Source organism: Culex quinquefasciatus, chromosome 3, assembly GCF_015732765.1.
Source record: "Culex quinquefasciatus strain JHB chromosome 3, VPISU_Cqui_1.0_pri_paternal, whole genome shotgun sequence".
Classification (NCBI taxonomy): Eukaryota; Metazoa; Arthropoda; class Insecta; order Diptera; family Culicidae; genus Culex; species Culex quinquefasciatus.
Genome location: NC_051863.1, coordinates 14,991,030 through 15,010,684, shown reverse-complemented (window position 1 = coordinate 15,010,684; position 19,655 = coordinate 14,991,030). Strand labels below are relative to the sequence as shown.

At 32.2% G+C, this 19,655-nt stretch overlaps 1 protein-coding gene across 3 annotated transcripts in view; it reads left to right on the top strand.

Moving 5' to 3' along the window:
• The window catches only part of LOC6053665 (serine/threonine-protein kinase minibrain), a 91,192-nt gene that overhangs the window by 38,485 nt on the left and 33,052 nt on the right, over window positions 1-19,655 (top strand). The window lies entirely within an intron of this gene.

The window sequence follows — 19,655 nt, the reverse complement described above, 5'->3', positions numbered from 1 at the left end:
AACTCTATAAATGTTGAAAAAGCAAACCAAGTATCGCTGCGTTTGATACCCATATTGCACATTTTGAAAATTTGACTAATTTTGAAAAATACGGTAATTTGTGAAAATTTGAGTATTTTTGAAAAATACGGTAATTTGTGAAAATTTTCGTATTTAAAAAAATCATATATAGTGAAAAAGCATACCAAATTCCGCTTAGTTTAATACCCATATTGCATATTTAGAAAATTTGAGTATTTTCGAAAAAATACGGTTATTTTTTAAAATTTTAGTATTTAAAAATTCTAATAAAGTGAAAAAGCATGCAAAATTTCACACCGTTTGATACCCATATTGTATATTTAGAAAATTTTAGTATTTTCGAAAAAATACGGTAATTTTTTAAAATTTTTGTATTTTCAAAAAAAAATCTAGTAAAGTGAAAAAGCATGAAAAATTTCGTTTCGTTTGAAGAGCAATTCTCTACGAAATCGATCATTTTTCTTCAATTTTAATTTTTGTATTTTTTAATCCGACTGAAACTTTTTTGGTGCCTTCGGTATGCCCATAGAAGCCATTTTGCATCATTAGTTTGTCCATATAATTTTCTATACAAAGTTGGCAGCTGTCCATACAAAAATGATGTATGAAAATTCAAAAATCTGTATCTTTTGAAGGAATTTTTTGATCGATTTGATGTCTTCGGCAAAGTTGTAGGTATGGATACGGACTACACTGGAAAAAAATGACACCCGGTAAAAAATGGTGATTTTTTTATTTAACTTTTTATCACTAAAACTCAATTTGCAAAAAAACACTATTTTTAATTTTTTTATTTTTTGGTATGTTTTAGAGGACATAAAATGCCAACTTTTCAGAAATTTCCAGGTTGTGCAAAAAATCAATTTTTGAATCAATACTGATTTTTAAAAAAAATCGAAATATTGGTCGCAAAAATTTGTCAACTTCATTTTTCGATGTAAAATCAAATTTGCAATCAAAAAGTACTTTGGTGAAATTTTGATTAAGTGCACCGTTTTCAGGTTAAATCCATGTTTAGGTGACTTTTTTGAAAATAGTCGCAGTTTTTCATTTTTTTTTAAATTAGTGCACATGTTTGCCCACGCTTGAAAAAATATTTTTGAAAAGCTGAGAAAATTCTCTATATTTTGCTTCTTCGGACTTTGTTGATACGACCTTTAGTTGATGAGATATTGCAATGCAAAGGTTTATAAACAGGAAAATTGATGTTTTCTAAGCTTACCCAAACAGCCCACCTTTTTCCAATGTCGATATCTCAGCAACGAATGGTCCGATTTTCAATGTTAAAATATGAAACATTTGTGAAATATTCCGATCTCTTCGAAAACAATATTTTCAAAATTTTCAAATCAAGACTGACATTTTAAAAGGGCCTAATATTGAATGTTATGTTCTGGTTCTGAGTCATTCGAGAATTCCCTGGAGTTAAGATCTACAAGTCTACCGCCGTAACAAGCAAGAGGTCGCCGGATGTTGACCCAGGATCATGTGCGTATAGCATCAGTGCATATGGTACACTGCTATGTAAATGTGTTAGGATGTCCATGGTCATCTAATGACTCCCAGGAGGTTAAGACCTGAGAGTCTACCACCGTAACAAGCAAGAGGTCGTTGGATTTCAACTCCAGATCATACTCGCATAGCTTCAGTGAGTTTGGTAGACTAGTTTGCTGATATGTTCGGACGATCCTGGGTCATCTAAGAACTTCCATGAGTTAAGACCGGTGTGTCTACCGCCGTAACAAGCAAGAGGTCAGTGGATTTCAATACTCGCACAACTCCAGTGAGTTTGGCAGACTACTTTGCTGATGTGTTTGGCATGTCTTGGGCACTCTAAGGACTCCCAGGAGTTGAGACCTGTACCGCCAAGAGGTCATTGGGGTATCCTTAGGCTGTAACTCCAGGACATCTTCAGAATATCAAAAAGTTTCAAAGCCTTGAGTTTCAATCAGGCCAAATTTTCATTTTGTTTCTAGTTGCCAAACCCGCTTTGCTTGGCAGCACCTGCAAGCCGAGTCACTCTTTAAAGCCTGCGGGGAGGTCCGATGACCTCGGAACAGTTACGCGCAGTGTGCTTCTTCATTCACCAAAAAGGTGGCGGCTTCCGTTGGCTAATTAAATCTAAATTTACAACGCGCTCTCGGAGCGTGGAAAACGCGATTTCTCTTTCATTTCGCACAGAGAGAGAGCATCAGTGGGCTGGGAATCACTGCTTCGAAAATCATCATCATCGTCAGGCCTGAGCTGAAACGTTAAAGTTTCACCTGTGTGTGGATAACTTGGGGGGTAAATAAACCGAACTGGGCGATTTGTTATGCTTGATCGTTGCGAAAAAAAAGAAATTTAAAAAGTGAATTAAAAAATAATTATAACTATAGGTAAGATTCGTCGATGTGCCACCCCAAGCTATGTTGCTATGCAGTGAGCCTGATTGATCAAATGTATCATTCCTGAAAAATTTACGTAAATATAAAATCGAAATAAGCTTCTTACCACAACAAATTACAAAGTTTTTTTTTCACCAGCAAAAGGTAAATTTGTCGACGTGCCACCCCAAGCAACGATGCTATGGAGAGAGCCCATTTGTTGATTAAAATTGAAACAGAAGTTCAGTTCACAAAATCGCAACTAATGTCGATCAGTGTACTGCAAATGCGCAAAACCATCAACGAATCTGTTTGCGAAGGGGTTTTTCCCTCACTTTAAAGAGGGATTACCGGTTCGATCCAGCAGTCGGCTCCACAAACAGCGGATTATCGGAGAGAGAGAGAGAGAGTCCAGTCTCCAGGAGCCAGTTGTTGACCTGACTCAACACGGTCTAGATTCCGGGTGCACGTGCACACATTACTTCGCAGTGATGAAGTGCTGATTGGGTCGTTGTTTACGAACTCGGTTGATTGTAATCGGAGTGGACTTGTTTTGAGGATTAGTTGACTTAGTTGCCTAGTAACGGAAATTGATTCTGGAACAGTGCTCTAATAATCCAAGTTTTCTTTATTGGTTTAAATTTTGAATTAATAACAAAATATTAAATAAAATTTGAGTTGAGAAAAACGTTTATTTTTTTTTCAAAAATCAAATTAAATTCTTGATGTCCATGACTTTATTTTTTAACATGGACAAGACTACACTTTCACTTTTTTCTGTTCGCACCGTATGGTTATAATTAGCATTGTTACACCACAATAAGTCGTCCTTTCTAGTATGAAAATGTACCAAATCCAACTTTTAAAAGTTAAATGATCTCTTTTTTTATAAATACAAATTTGCACTCAAGTTTAACTTCCAAGACCGTGATAACGTTACCATCTGCCGCACTTAATTGCTTCTTTCGTGTGGGGCTTGTTTGCATTAAGGGTGTCAAGAAATGGACTCGTGGCCACCACCACTTTCCAGCAAGCAAAAGTAGCGAATAAACCAAACTGCAATCCTTGCCATATGGTCATTAAGACACATATGTGAGACGTTGGCGCCAGATTTGCTTTTATTTCTCTTTTGTAAGATATTTACTTAGATTATCTTATTCTACAAGTTCTACAATAATTGTTGCCAACTTATTTAAATTCATATTAAAAGTTACTTAAAAGATACATCTACAAAGCTTCTGGAGAAATGCACCCCAGAATGATGCAAACATTGGAAACAGCCGTGAAATTTGGCGACACGCGCTCGCCAAACCAAACAAGACATAAAGGAGTTATTCAACTCGGCTTGAGTCATAAAAAAGACGTCAACAGCGCCACCACGCCAAGTCAGTTTAACACTGCCCTGTGGTGAACACGCGAAAAAAAAACCATGTGCGGAGTTTCGAAAAGAAGTCACGTTGACGGACATGAACCGTCCCGCAATGACGTCAGAGAGGTTGCACTCAGTTGCACAATAAACGGGGTCAAAATTTAGTGGCAGTGTTGCCATTTTTTAAAAAAATCATAATTTTTGAAAAATGTGAAGTGAAGTTGAACAACTTGTTTTGATATTTTTAGACAGATTTAGAAATTAATTTTCGCTTCGCGCAAGGAGATGGTGATTTAAGCGGATTGCAGACTGGATTTCGCCATGTTGAGTGGTGATTGTTTAAGCCCGAATTGCCTAGGAATTAATGATTGGGGATCAAGTAATTAATTTACAGCCAAAAAGAACTTCACATGAAATTTTATTTCGTGCACCGTTTTAATGTTATAGTCACTTAAAATTATTTTTTTTAATGAAATCTTTTTTTTTTATTGACCCTGTAGAAGCCATGGCCAAGCTTGATCATCTCTGAAAATATTTTTTTAGAAAAGTTTTTTTTTATTAAATGCATCCGACCATACATAAAACATTCAATTGGATGGTTTTCAAATTTATGCATCAAAATAAAATAATTGATCAATTATTTTAATGCATAAATTTTAAAATCAACCAGTTTTTTTTATGGTCGTAAGCATTTATTTTGAAGAAATTTTTGATTCTTTTCGTTTTTTTCAGAGATGATCAAGCATGGTCCATGCCATCTACAGGATATAACAAAGTTTTCAATGATTGTTTTGAAATTCCGTTTTGAAAATATAATTTTTTCCGTCACTTTATTGTGACGAAATAATTATGATCACCAAAAAAGTTCCACTTTTCAGATCTTGTACCGAAAAGTAACACTTTTTGACACTGTTCGCAATTGCAACAAAATTTGTGTTCAACTCGTTGCAAAACACGATTTTTTCAGCACTCGTCGTATTTATCCAACTTGGCAGAGTTTCGTTCAATAAATGTATGACTAGTTTTGCAAATAGTTTATGCAACAAGTTTCTAAAAGAAGGTTTTTCAGTAGATCTACCATTTCAAAAAGGTCAAATTTTCAATATTTGACCTTTTTTAAATTCAAATATTCAATATTACAATATTCAATATTTTGTCCATTTTATATGTTAGAATAGATCAGAATTTTTCACATATGTTAATTTTTTTAACATTAAAAAGCTGATGGTCCGTCTGAGATATTGATACTGTAAAATTTAAGGCCATTTAGGTGAGACTTAAGGGGTTACATACATGTAAATTGGCAAAAATGTCAAGGGTTGGTATGAGCACAAACTATTTTTTTTTAATTTGTTTTCAGGGCATTAAAATATACATTTTCATCTATTAGCAAAATAAATATGAATACATTTGGATGTACCATTGCGGAGATATAGCTATTTTAAATTTGCAGTTTCAAAAAAAAAAACTTATGCCACGATATCTCAACACTGCGTTGACCAATTCGACTCAAAATTTTGTTGAAGACTCACAAAATGAGTCCCGTGTGCATGACGAAGGCCAATTCTCAAACAGTTTATTTAAAAGAAAATATGAAGATATTTTTATGTTTTTCATATAAAAAATCAACAGTTTACAGTGGACAGTGGACTACACTGAAAAAAAATGATACACGGTAAAATTGGTCGCCAAAATTTTTCAACTTCATTTTTCGATGTAAAATCAAATTTGCAATCAAAAAGTACTTTAGTGAAATTTTGATAACGTGAACCGTTTTCAAGTTAAATCCATATTTAGGTGACTTTTTGAAAATAGTCGCAACTTTTCATTTTTTTAAATTAGTGCACAAAATGAAGTTCAAAATTTTTTGCGACTAATATTTCGATTTATTGAAAAAAATCAGTATTGATTCAAAAATTCAAAACTCGATCAAAGATTTTTTGCACAACCTGGAAATTTCTGAAAAGTTGGCATTTTATGTCCTCTTAAACATAAAAAAATAGTGTTTTTTGCAAATCAAGTTTTAGTGACAAAAAGTTAATAGAAAATCATCAATTTTTCTACCGTGTATAATTTTTTTTTAATTGTAGTCCATATCCATACCTACAACTTTGCCGAAGACAGCAAATCGATCAAAAAATTCCTTCGAAAGATACAGATTTTGAATTTTCATACATCATTTTTGTATGGACAGCTGCCAAATTTGTATGAAAAATTATATGGACAAACTAATGATGCAAAATGGCTTCTTTGGGCATACCGAAGGCACCAAAAAAGTTTCAGTCGAATTAAAAAATACAAAAAAATAAAATTCTAAAAAAAGGCTCCCCAAAAGTTTAAGCCAAATAAGAGAACACAAAAAATGCACAAAATCAACCGATTTCGAAGACAATTGCTCAATTGTATAACATGTTTTTTCTTCAAAAACTTTGTTAAATTTAAAATAAATAAATATCAGATTAAGCTTTTTTCACCAAAACCACAAAAAAAAACAACAAAAAAAAATAAAAATGCATTATTGAAATCAGGTCAAACAATTCAAACCAGTATGATCCATGGCATTGATAAATCGTTCGTTTTGTTTTTGTAGAATTCAAAAGGTCAGAAAAAGTTCCACGTATTGGCATGGTATTTTGTTCCGAACAATCCTTCCTTCCTGGAACCATCGAACCATTCGGGAGCGATAGCATAGATATTTATTTGCCCCTTGCTTGATATGTGAAAAAATAAAAATAAAAATAATAGGTTGAATTAAACCTGCATTATGCACGTGACTTTTGAGGTCGATTGGCGCTTCTGAGAAAGCCCAAAACCAACCCTAACCGGTTCCAGCGCGCAGACCTGTTGTTGTTGTTTGCATCGTCGTTTTGCAAGCGGAAAAAAAGGTGCAATTAATATTCATTCTAAACAGCAGCGGTACATTGCGTCAATTGGTTTGCAAACAGAAGGGAAGTGATAGTGTGAAAATAAGTAAAAAAAAAAATTACAAAATTTGAAAATCAATTATGAGGAGCCTTGCAACTTTCAATGAAAAGTATTCCTCAAAATTTAATTTTCGAAAAAATCACAAAATTTTTCACTGTGCACTTATTTTTCCTATGACGGTGATAGTTTGTTGCGCCGTGTCGCGTGGAGACAGCAAAATATTTACTTGCACCGGTGACAACAATAACAGAGCAAGAAAAGTGCGCCGTAGGAAAATGCACTCACTTCCTTTGCCCCAATGATCGCATCATATCGGTGAGCACACGACGAACGTCATCGACGACACTGTTGTTGCTGCCGCTGCCATGTGACTTGGTTACAGGCGGGAAACCCGATTTTTGGGGAATTTTTGTTATGAGCAGTTCTCTAGGATTTCGGTCATTCGATTTTTTTTGTATTTTTTAATCCGACTGAAACTTTTTTGGTGCCTTCGGTATGCCCAAAGAAGCCATTTTGCATCATTAGTTTGTCCATATAATTTTCCATACAAATTCGGCAGCTGTCCATACAAAAATGATGTATGAAAATTCAAAAATCTGTATCTTTTGAAGGAATTTTTGATCGATTTGGTGTCTTCGGCAAAGTTGTAGGTATGGATACGGACTACACTGGAAAAAATAATACACGGTAAAAAAAATTTGGTGATTTTTTTATTTAACTTTTTATCACTAAAACTTGATTTACAAAAAAACACTATTTTTAATTTTTTTAATTTTTGATATGTTTTAGAAGGCATAAAATGCCAACTTTTCAGAAATTTCCAGGTTGTGCAAAAAATCACTGACCGAGTTATGAATTTTTTAATCAATACTGATTTTTTCAAAAAATCGATATTTTGGTCGTAAAAATTTTTCAACTTCATTTTTCGATGTAAAATCAAATTTGCAATCAAAAAGTACTTTACTGAAATTTTGATAAAGTGCACCGTTTTCAAGTTATAGCCATATTTAAGTGACTTTTTTGAAAATAGTCGCAGTTTTTCATTTTTTTAAATTAGTGCACATGTTTGCCCAGTTTTGAAAAAAATATTTTTTGATTGGTGCGCTGGAAGTGGGGACGCGAAGTCGTGATTATACAGGTTAATTTTTTTGTGTGCTTTTGTGTCGCTGTTCGTATCGGATGAGTGATTGTGCTAATCGAATAATAGCATCATTGGTGCGCTGGAAGTGGGGACGCGAAGTCGTGATTATACAGGTTAATTTTTTGTGTGCTTTTTGTCGCTGTTCGTATCGGATGAGTGATTGTGCTAATCGAATAATAGCATCATTGGTGCGCTGGAAGTGGGGACGCGAAGTCGTGATTATACAGGTTAATTTTTTGTGTGCTTTTTGTCGCTGTTCGTATCGGATGAGTGATTGTGCTAATCGAATAATAGCATCATTGGTGCGCTGGAAGTGGGGACGCGAAGTCGTGATTATACAGGTTAATTTTTTTGTGTGCTTTTTTGTCGCTGTTCGTATCGGATGAGTGATTGTGCTAATCGAATAATAGCATCATTGGTGCGCTGGAAGTGGGGACGCGAAGTCGTGATTATACAGGTTAATTCTTTTGTGTGCTTTTGTGTCGCTGTTCGTATCGGATGAGTGATTGTGCTAATCGAATAATAGCATCATTGGTGCGCTGGAAGTGGGGACGCGAAGTCGTGATTATTCAGGTTAATTTTTTTGTGTGCTTTTGTGTCGCTGTTCGTATCGGATGAGTGATTGTGCTAATCGAATAATAGCATCATTGGTGCGCTGGAAGTGGGGACGCGAAATCGTGATTATACAGGTTAATTTTTTTGTGTGCTTTTTTGTCGCTGTTCGTATCGGATGAGTGATTGTGCTAATCGAATAATAGCATCATTGGTGCGCTGGAAGTGGGGACGCGAAGTCGTGATTATACAGGTTAATTTTTTGTGTGCTTTTTGTCGCTGTTCGTATCGGATGAGTGATTGTGCTAATCGAATAATAGCATCATTGGTGCGCTGGAAGTGGGGACGCGAAGTCGTGATTATTCAGGTTAATTTTTTTGTGTGCTTTTGTGTCGCTGTTCGTATCGGATGAGTGATTGTGCTAATCGAATAATAGCATCATTGGTGCGCTGGAAGTGGGGACGCGAAATCGTGATTATACAGGTTAATTTTTTTGTGTGCTTTTTTGTCGCTGTTCGTATCGGATGAGTGATTGTGCTAATCGAATAATAGCATCATTGGTGCGCTGGAAGTGGGGACGCGAAATCGTGATTATACAGGTTAATTTTTTGTGTGCTTTTTGTCGCTGTTCGTATCGGATGAGTGATTGTGCTAATCGAATAATAGCATCATTGGTGCGCTGGAAGTGGGGACGCGAAGTCGTGATTATACAGGTTAATTTTTTTGTGTGCTTTTTTGTCGCTGTTCGTATCGGATGAGTGATTGTGCTAATCGAATAATAGCATCATTGGTGCGCTGGAAGTGGGGACGCGAAGTCGTGATTATACAGGTTAATTTTTTTGTGTGCTTTTTTGTCGCTGTTCGTATCGGATGAGTGATTGTGCTAATCGAATAATAGCATCATTGGTGCGCTGGAAGTGGGGACGCGAAGTCGTGATTATACAGGTTAATTTTTTTGTGTGCTTTTTTGTCGCTGTTCGTATCGGATGAGTGATTGTGCTAATCGAATAATAGCATCATTGGTGCGCTGGAAGTGGGGACGCGAAATTGTGATGATGCAGGTTATTTTTTTTTGTGTGCTCTTGTGTCGCTGTTCGTTAGGGGTGAGTGATTGTGGTGATCGAATAATAGCATGACCTACTGAATTATTTGTATCTTGAGCGTAATTTTCGTTGAGTAATTGGTGTTTTTTGTGATTTTTTTTGTAATTTTTTTTTTTTTTGAGATCTTTATTAATTGTTTTGTGATTTTCAAAGCCCTTCCTATATCATCGTTGATCGGAAGGCACGGCGTCGGGTAAATTGTGTATAATGTTTTGAATAAGGTTTTATTTCTAATGGTGAAAAAGCCATTTCTATATAATGATCGAAAGACGCACTGACATTTTGGATTAATTAATAGTGGAGTGAAATAATTGTGTGTGAGTGACTTTGTGTGTTAACCAAAAGACCTTCCCATAGCATCGTTGCTCGGAAGGCTCGCCGACGGGTCTGTTATGAAAGTCCTCCCCATAGCATCGTAGCTCGGGAGGCATCGAAAAGCCAATACCTTATCCTACTAACCCAAAAATAATAATCACGTGATGCTTGAAGGAGATGCTGTGGATTCAACGGTCTCAAGCGGTATCAACAAGTATATAGCGAAAAACTGTGTGCTTGATGAGTCTGCAACTTCAACTATCGGACTAACATTCCTCCCTTTCGTTGAACTGCAGGCTTCTTGGGAGGGCGCCGGTATTGACTAATAAAGTAGGGATCTTCAGAGGTTAAACAGTGAACGGATGGTTGGCTCCCACTGATCATTTTTGATTCATTGTTTAACTTCAGCTGATCTGTCAATAACGGAGTAGCAGCTCATTGGCAGTCAACCATGCTCATGCTCATGCTCATGCAATAGTCGCAGTTTTTCATTTTTTTAAATTAGTGCACATGTTTGCCCAGTTTTGAAAAAAATATTTTTGAAAAGCTGAGAAAATTCTCTATATTTTGCTTATTTGGACTTTGTTGATACGACCTTTAGTTGCTGAGATATTGCAATGCAAAGGTTTAAAAACAGGAAAATTGATGTTTTCTAAGTTTCACCCAAACAACCCACCATTTTCTATCGTCAATATCTCAGCAACTAATGGTCCGATTTTCAATGTTAATATGTGAAACATTTGTGAAATTTTCCGATCTCTTCGAAAAAAATATTTTTGGAATTTTCAAATCAAGACTAACATTTCACAAAGGCCAAACATTCAATATTACGCCCTTTTAAAATGTTTGTCTTGATTTGAAAATTCCAAAAATATTTTTTTCGAAAAGATCGGAAAATTTCACAATTGTTTCATATATTAACATTGAAAATCGGACCATTAGTTGCTGAGATATTGACGATAGAAAATGGTGGGTTGTTTGGGTGAAACTTAGAAAACATCAATTTTCCTGTTTTTAAACCTTTGCATTGCAATATCTCAGCAACTAAAGGTCGTATCAACATAGTCCGAATAAGCAAAATATAGAGAATTTTCTCAGCTTTTCAAAAATATTTTTTTCAAAACTGGGCAAACATGTGCACTAATTTAAAAACATGAAAAACTGCGACTATTTTCAAAAAAGTCACTTAAATATGGCTATAACTTGAAAACGGTGCACTTTATCAAAATTTTAGTAAAGTACTTTTTGATTGCAAATTTGATTTTACATCGAAAAATGAAGTTGAAAAATTTTTACGACCAAAATTTCGATTTTTTGAAAAAATCAGTATTGATTAAAAAATTCATAACTCGGTCAGTGATTTTTTGCACAACCTGGAAATTTCTGAAAAGTTGGCATTTTATGTCTTCTAAAACATATCAAAAAATAAAAAAAATTAAAAATAGTGTTTTTTTGTAAATCAAGTTTTAGTGATAAAAAGTTAAATAAAAAAATCACCAAATTTTTTTTTACCGTGTATTATTTTTTCCAGTGTAGTCCGTATCCATACCTACAACTTTGCCGAAGACACCAAATCGATCAAAAATTCCTTCAAAAGATACAGATTTTTGAATTTTCATACATCATTTTTGTATGGACAGCTGCCGAATTTGTATGGAAAATTATATGGACAAACTAATGATGCAAAATGGCTTCTTTGGGCATACCGAAGGCACCAAAAAAGTTTCAGCCGGATTAAAAAATACAAAAATTAAAATTGAAGAAAAAAGACCGATTTCGTAGAGAATTGCTCTTATGAGCCATTATTTTTTTAATGAACCAAAATATAAGTAAAATTAAAGATTATTTTTGCAAAAATGGATAATTTTTTTAAGGTACAAGATTTTTGCATGGTAATAATGTAAAATAAATTGGATAATAAATTCCAGAAAACAAATGTAAAAGCAAAAAAACGTAAAAATTGTGACAAAAAAAAAACCCCGGTAGGCAACAACAACCGCCAAGGAATGCGAAGAATGCGCAGCGCACTTATGGTACGTTGCGCGGATTTTGTTTATAACTGTGTGTCAGCAGACAATTTCTTCCATCACCGTCACCACCACCACCACTAACGAAGAATACTCCAATGTGTAGTGGAGTGTAAAAGTGCTGACGAAAGTGTTGGTGGGGCAACATTTTGCACGACCACTGTGTCGAACCTTTTGTCTAGAATTTAATGGATGTCGTTATTTTTAGTGTAAAGATACATGACATTAAAATTTATAATTTAAATGATTTCTCTATGGATTTTTATGAATTATAACCCAAATTAACTGAATCTTGCAACTGAAAATTACAAAATAATGAAAGAACAAACCGATATTCGGTTACGAAGTTCATCGTAACGATCGATTTTCGGACATTTTTGTTAATTTTGACATAACTGTCGATCTAAACTTACAAATTTATAAATTGCTGATTTCGGTCAACAAACTTGGTGTGTAATTCTAGACTGTTTAGTTCAATTATTTTGAAATAGTAGAGTGGTATGGATGTAAATTCTAACTATGGGTGAAACTTTATAATTGGAGAAAAAAAAAACATTTCAAAACTCGTAAATTTTGATGAATAAATGTCTACTCTCACATAATAAAAAATATTTTTAATGTCAGAAAAATGTGTAATTATCCATAAGTCTAATAACACACTTATGCTATTGGAAAATTTAACAAATTTGATACAAATTATTTGCAAAAAATCCAGCAATAATCCTTCAATGCAAAATTTTCTCATGCATTTTGATTTCTAGGAGGTTTATAAAAAAAACTTCATTACACAGTAGAGAAAATCATGGTAATATTACATCTGGGAAGGGGACATCTTTCATGTCAGAAAATATGTGTAATTTTAGGTAAGGTAAAATTACATCATAAAATATGTAATATTGAACCTTCCAAATTTTTAATGTGTAGTTTCCCCTTTTTTTCTTTCAGAAATTTAATTATCAATTGTTTGTGTTTTATTTATTTTGAATATTTTTATGTCCAATCTTCAACCCCATGTCTTATTTCTTTTTCGTGTATCTGTAAAAATTAAAAAAAAAAACTTTAAATTAGAGAAAATCTAGAAAATATGTCAGACACTTTTTTCAAAAACTGTTAATGTTAGAAATTGAATTAATTTATTAAATTTAAACTTTTTTTCATATTTTATTCAAAAGAACTACCCACATTTGAAATATTTCAGGAACAAGAATGTGTTTTTATAAATGTTTATTTTTTTTTTTAATTTGAATAATTTTATGTCCATTCTTCAACCCTGTGTCTTATTTCTTTTTCGTGTATCTGTAAAAAAAACCTCTTCCAAAAACTGTTCATGTGAGCAATTCTCCACCAAAACCGGAAATGGATGTTATTTGTATTTTTTTATTTGGCTTAAACTTTGTGGGGGCCTTCCCTATGACCAAATAAGCTTTTTTGCATCATTGGTTCACCCATACAAGTCTCCATACAATTTTGACTGCTGTCCATACAAAAATGGTATGTAAATATTCAAACAGCTGTAACTTTTGAGTGAATTTTCTGATCAATTTGGTGTCTCGGCAAAGTTGTAGGTATTGTTGACTATTGAGAAAAAATAGGTATACGGAAAAAAATTGCAGATTTTTTAATCAAATTTTTTTCACAAAAACTCAATTTCCCAAAATACGTGTTTTTTTTATTTTCGAGATTTTTTGATATGTTTTAGGGGACATAAAACCGCAACTTTTTAGCCATAGAGAAACATGGTCAAAAAATCTGCCGCCGAGTTATGAATTTTTGAAAAAATAATGATTTTTGGAAAAAATCGGAATTTCATGCAAAAACAAATTTGACATTATTTTTTAATGCAACATTGAATTTGCAATCGAAAAGTACTGTACAGATTTTTTGATAAAGAGGTCCGTTTTCAAGATATAGCCACCGAAAGTTTGATTTTACCTAAATATTTGCAGTTTTTCAATTTTTAAAAATAGTGACCATGAGTGACCATTTCTAGAAATATTTTTTTTAAAAGTTCTTAAAATTTGAATAGAAACACGAAAATTGTAGTTTTCTCACCAAAACAACTCACAATTCTCTAATGTCGATATCTCAGCAACTAATGGTCAAATTTTCAATGTTAAATCATGAAACATTCGTGAAATTTTCCGATCTTTTCGAAAAATATATTTTGAATTTTTTTAAATCAAGTCTAACATTTTAAAAGGGCCAAACATTGAATATTACGCCCATTTAAATTGTTAGTCTTGATTTTAAAAATTTCAAAAAAAATGTTTGAAAAAAAAGTACAGGCACATTTATTTTTTGAACTAGAATGTGTTTTTATAAAATCAAAAAAATACATTAACATTTATTAAAAACATTGTTAGCATTAAAAATTAAATGGTCAGTGGCATTTTCAAAAAAAAAAAAAAATAATGCATTAAATTTGAGTCTGGACTGTTTTATAATAAATTAAATAATACGTTTTAGATAGAGGAATTAAATTCAAGTCTTATTCATTTTTTTATTGTTTAAAAAACATTTTCTTTGTTTTCACACTGCCCTGAACTCTGAAAAGTCAAATATCATTCCCTTTTAACCCATTCCTTCGAATATGAAGTCACAAAAATTGGTTTCTCTCCCTCTCCTCTCACTCTGCCTACATCACACATCGACAGCAACAGCTCCAGAAGTGTGTATAGAATCACACCAGAAAAGGGAGCTGCCAAACTGAGCAAACGAACTAAACCGAACCAAAAAGAAAAGAAGACGAAAAAACAACAACAGAAAAACACAGAAGGGAGGCGGGAGAAGGCAAAATAATTGAACCGGAAATAAGGTTAACGAACTTCGATCTTTGCTGGGCGCTCAACGGGCAGAAGAAGTTTGATTTTTGTCTTGCCTTTTCTGTTAGTGTGAGTATGGTTGGTTGGGAAGACTAAAGAATCAGGAGGGAGCTTTGTGTCATCATCCATATCGGAGCAAAGACACGTGCTTTATTTTTTGTAATATCGAACAGAGCTCTTCACTGATAAAATGGGATTAATTTTAAACGAGCCTTTATTTAATATTTTCATGTTTTCATTTATATTTTTAACTAAGATTAAAAAATTATTTTAAATGATTACTAAACTACGGATAAAACAAAAAAAATATGTTTTTTTTTCAAATTGTGATAACTTTTTCAACTCAATTATGTTTTGTGAAGGCATCACACAAATACAGACGTGTGCGTGTATTATTTTTGCTCTCTTTTTCGTTTTCTGCTTTCTCACCTGTACCTTGGACGAAACAAAAATGACTGCTGCTGTTGCTGGGGGGCAATGATTGTTTGGCGAACAGGTGCGCGCGTGAAATGACGCGCGTTTTCGGCAAAGGTTTGTGGCTTTGGAATCGAAAACAAACTTTACGTTGGAAGCTTATTTTGTATTTTTGATGGAGGAATATTTTCTTAAGCTGAAAATTTGGTCTTTGCGGAAATTTAGGTATTCTTTTCTAAAAATTATTTGCTAGAAGACAGTTTACAGAAGTTTATAAAAATCAGAACTAGAAACAAATCCGTGAGTTAAAAAAAACTCACAGTAAAAAAGTTATGAAAAGAATGATAATTTTATAAGGTCGAAACATTTGAGCAGTTCTCTAGGATTTCGGTCATTCGATTTTTTTGTATTTTTTAATCCGACTGAAACTTTTTTGGTGCCTTCGTTATGCCCAAAGAAGCCATTTTGCATCATTAGTTTGTCCATATAATTTTCCATACAAATTTGGCAGCTGTCCATACAAAAATGATGTATGAAAATTCAAAAATTTGTATCTTTTGAAGGAATTTTTTGATCGATTTGGTGTCTTGGGCAAAGTTGTAGGTATGGTACGGACTACACTGAAAAAAAATAATACACGGTAAAAAAATGGTGATTTTTTTATTCAACTTTTTATCACTAAAACTTGATTTACAAAAAAACACTATTTTTAATTTTTTTTATTTTTTGATATGTTTTAGAGGACATAAAATGCCAACTTTTCAGAAATTTCCAGGTTGTGCAAAAAATCATTGACCGAGTTATGATTTTTTTTAATGAATACTGATTTTTTCAAAAAATCGAAATTTTGGTCGTAAAAATTTTTTAACTTCATTTTTCGATGTAAAATCAAATTTGCAATCAAAAAGTACTTAAGTGAAATTTTGATAAAGTGCACCGTTTTCAAGTTATAGCCATAATTAAGTGACTTTTTTGAAAATAGTCGCAGTTTTTCATTTTTTTAAATTAGTGCACATGTTTGCCCAGTTTTGAAAAAAATATTTTTGAAAAGCTGAGAAAATTCTCTATATTTTGCTTTTTCGGACTTTGTTGATACGACCCTTAGTTGCTGAGAAATTGCCATGCAAAGGTTTAAAAACAGGAAAATTGATGTTTTCTAAGACTCACCCAAACAACCCACCATTTTTCAATGTCGATATCTCAGCAACTAATGGTCCGATTTACAATCTTAAAATATGAAACATTCGTAAAATTTTCCGATCTTTTCGAAAAAAATATTTTCAAAAATTTTAAATCAAGACTAACATATCAAAAGGGCGTGATATTGAATGTTTGGTCTTTTTGAAATGTTACTCTTGATTTGAAAATTTTGAAAATATTTTTTTCGAAAAGATCGGAAAATTTCACAACTGTTTCATACATCAACATTGAAAATCGGACCATTAGTTGCTGAGATATTGACGATAGAAAATGGTGGGTTGTTTGGGTGAGACTTAGAAAACATCAATTTTCCTGTTTTTTTTAAACCTTTGCATTGCAATATCTCAGCAACTAAAGATCGTATCAACAAAGTCCGAAGAAGTAAAATATAGCGAATTTTCTCAGCTTTTCAAAAATTTAAAAAATGAAAAACTGCGACTATTTTCAAAAAAGTCACTTCAATATGGTTATAACTTGAAAACGGTGCACTATATCAAAATTTCACTAAAGTACTTTTTGATTGCAAATATGATTTTACACCGAAAAATGAAGTTGAAAATTTGTTACGACCAAAATTTCGATTTTTTGAAAAAATCAGTATTGATTAAAAAATTCATAACTCGGTCAATGATTTTTTGCACAACCTGGAAATTTCTGAAAAGTTGGCATTTTATGTCCTCTAAAACATATCAAAAAATAAAAAAAATAAAAGTAGTGTTTTTTTGTAAATCAAGTTTTAGTGATAAAAAGTTAAATAAAAAAATCACCAAATTTTTTTACCGTGTATTATTTTTTCCAGTGTAGTCCATATCCATACCTACAACTTTGCCGAAGACACCAAATCGATCAAAAAAAATCCTTCAAAAGATATAGATTTTTGAATTTTCATACATCATTTTTGTATGGACATCTGCCAAATTTGTATGGAAAATTATATGGACAAACTAATGATGCAAAATGGCTTGTTTGGGCATACCGAAGGCACCAAAAAAATTTCAGTCGGATTAAAAAATACAAAAATTAAAATTGAAGAAAAAAGACCGATTTCGTAGAGAATTGCTCATATGTATTACCTTTTTTATGCAATTTTACCTAAATTTATGTGGAAATAGTAAAGTTTCACATAAAAAATGTAAATTTACACCTTTCTAGAGGGTAATTTTTTTGACATAAAATTTTTCAAACAGTTATAAAATTCATAATTTTGTTTTTATGCCTTTGCAAATATTTTTCAAAGTTAATGTGTCTCTTGGTCTCACAGGTGCGAAGATATTGTAAATATTTGACGATATTTATATTAATCTTCAATTTGTTAGTGCAAATTTATGATAATCAATTCAATTTGATAAAACCATGCTCATTTTTGCAATCTCCTACCGCAAGCATACTCTGGGACAGTGCAGGGTGGCAACTCAGTCGGGAAATCGTTAAAGTCTCGAAAAAGTCTGGAATTCGCCAAAATTCGCAAAAAAAAATCGAAAAAGTCGGAAATTTGTGATTTTCTGTAAAAATAATCGGGAAATGTCTAGAATCGCAAGAATTCTTGTTTGAAAATTATTTTATATCTTTTGAAAATTTTTGTAATATTTGCTTAATTTTCAATACAGATACACTCAATTCGTTTTCAGCACTTAACAACAAATTCAAAGTTCCTTTCATTTTTTATCTAATATTTTCGGTTTTGTTGATTTGAGTTCAGAACCAATTGATTGGAAACTTTTTTAAACAAAACTGTTGCGAAAATGTTGTTTTCTGTTCTTTACTATTTGAATGACAACACGTAAAATAACCTGAAATTAAAAAAAAAATCAACTAAGAGATACATTTTTTAGTTTAAAAAAATGAAAAAAATGTAACTTAAATTTTTGTAATACATTAAAATACTGACTTATTAAAAAATCATTTTTTTTTCAGAATTAGGGGAAATATGTCCATTTTAATCACTCTAAGCCGTTCGACCAATTCTCATCACTTTTGCCGTTTTCCGCTATTAAATCAACATTTTCAGATATATCAACAATGGAAAGTTGCTTGCTCACTTTTATTTGAGCTATTTATTACTTTGGAACAGTCAAAAACACTTCATGAAAGCTGTAATTCATGATCAAAGTGCTGATAGGCCGATAATAGAAATAGGCTGAGAAAGGGTATAGTTCCCCTAGATATCAAATACAAAACATAAGAAAGGAAAAAAAGTTTTTTCTGTTTGAGTATTTCAAAAAATGTTATTTTTTACTTTTTGACTAAACTAAGAACAAAAACTGAATGTTTAAATAGAATCACAGAATCTTATGTATTCTTTGGGTTTTTTGTTTATTATTTTGGATTACCGTAAAACGGGGTGACTTTGATAGTTTTCAGATTTTTCAGCAAAATGACAAGTACAAATCAAACACGTACGGAATGGTATGGAATCATACTGACCGTGTTTGAGAAGTGTTCAAAGTACTTCAAGCCGAAGTTTTCATAACATATTGAAATGTTTTAAAAGATAGTTAACTACAATTAAGAAAATGTCGATGGATAGTTTCATTTTAATATTCTCAAAGTTTCTTGATTTTCTCAAGGAATATGATGTCGATTTGGATAACGGAATGCTTTTTTCGGATTCTTTGGACAATTTTCCATTAGGGAAATAAAATAAGTTTTTATGATATAAATATGTGTTTTTGAAAAATAATTCAAAAAAATCTCCAAATTTAAAAGCATTTTCAAAAGAACAAATTATATAAAAAATGTAAAAAAATTCATTGGTGCTTGTAATTAAGTTTAAAATTTAATATGAATCGATAATTTTATAATTGTTTTATAAAATTATCGATTCATATTAAATTTTAAACTAGTTCTAACAAATTTCCGGCAAAATTCTGACTTTTTGACCATTTTACTTAAAATTTATATGTGTTTTGTTAAAAAGCTTTTTTTCTAAATCTACAGCAGCAACCTTATTGATGGTCCTTTTGTGGTGAAAAGAAATTTTAAAATCTTAAATCTGATTTTAACAAGAAAAACTATGACTATCATAGTCACCCCGTGATTCAAAGTAAGAATTTTCAACGCAACTTTTGGTTCAAACACCATTGAATAAACTTTTTCCAAAAATATTACATGGACTTTGAGTGGCCTACCTCAGTACAAGTTTTAAAAATAATAATTTTGAAAAAAAAACCCTTTCCAGTTGAAAAACCCGGTTTACAATATTTAAATTTTCTTGTTTTTGTCAAAATTACGAGTGCTTCAGTGTTTTAAGTAGTTTTTTTTTAAATAAATTTCTTGTTAAGTTTTTGTTAAATTTAAAAAAGCTTTTTTTCAAATTTATTTAGAAATTATGTTTTATGGACCATGTTCACATTTCATAAACAGTTTTGGCAATCATTTTTTTTTGTTTTGAAAAATGCCA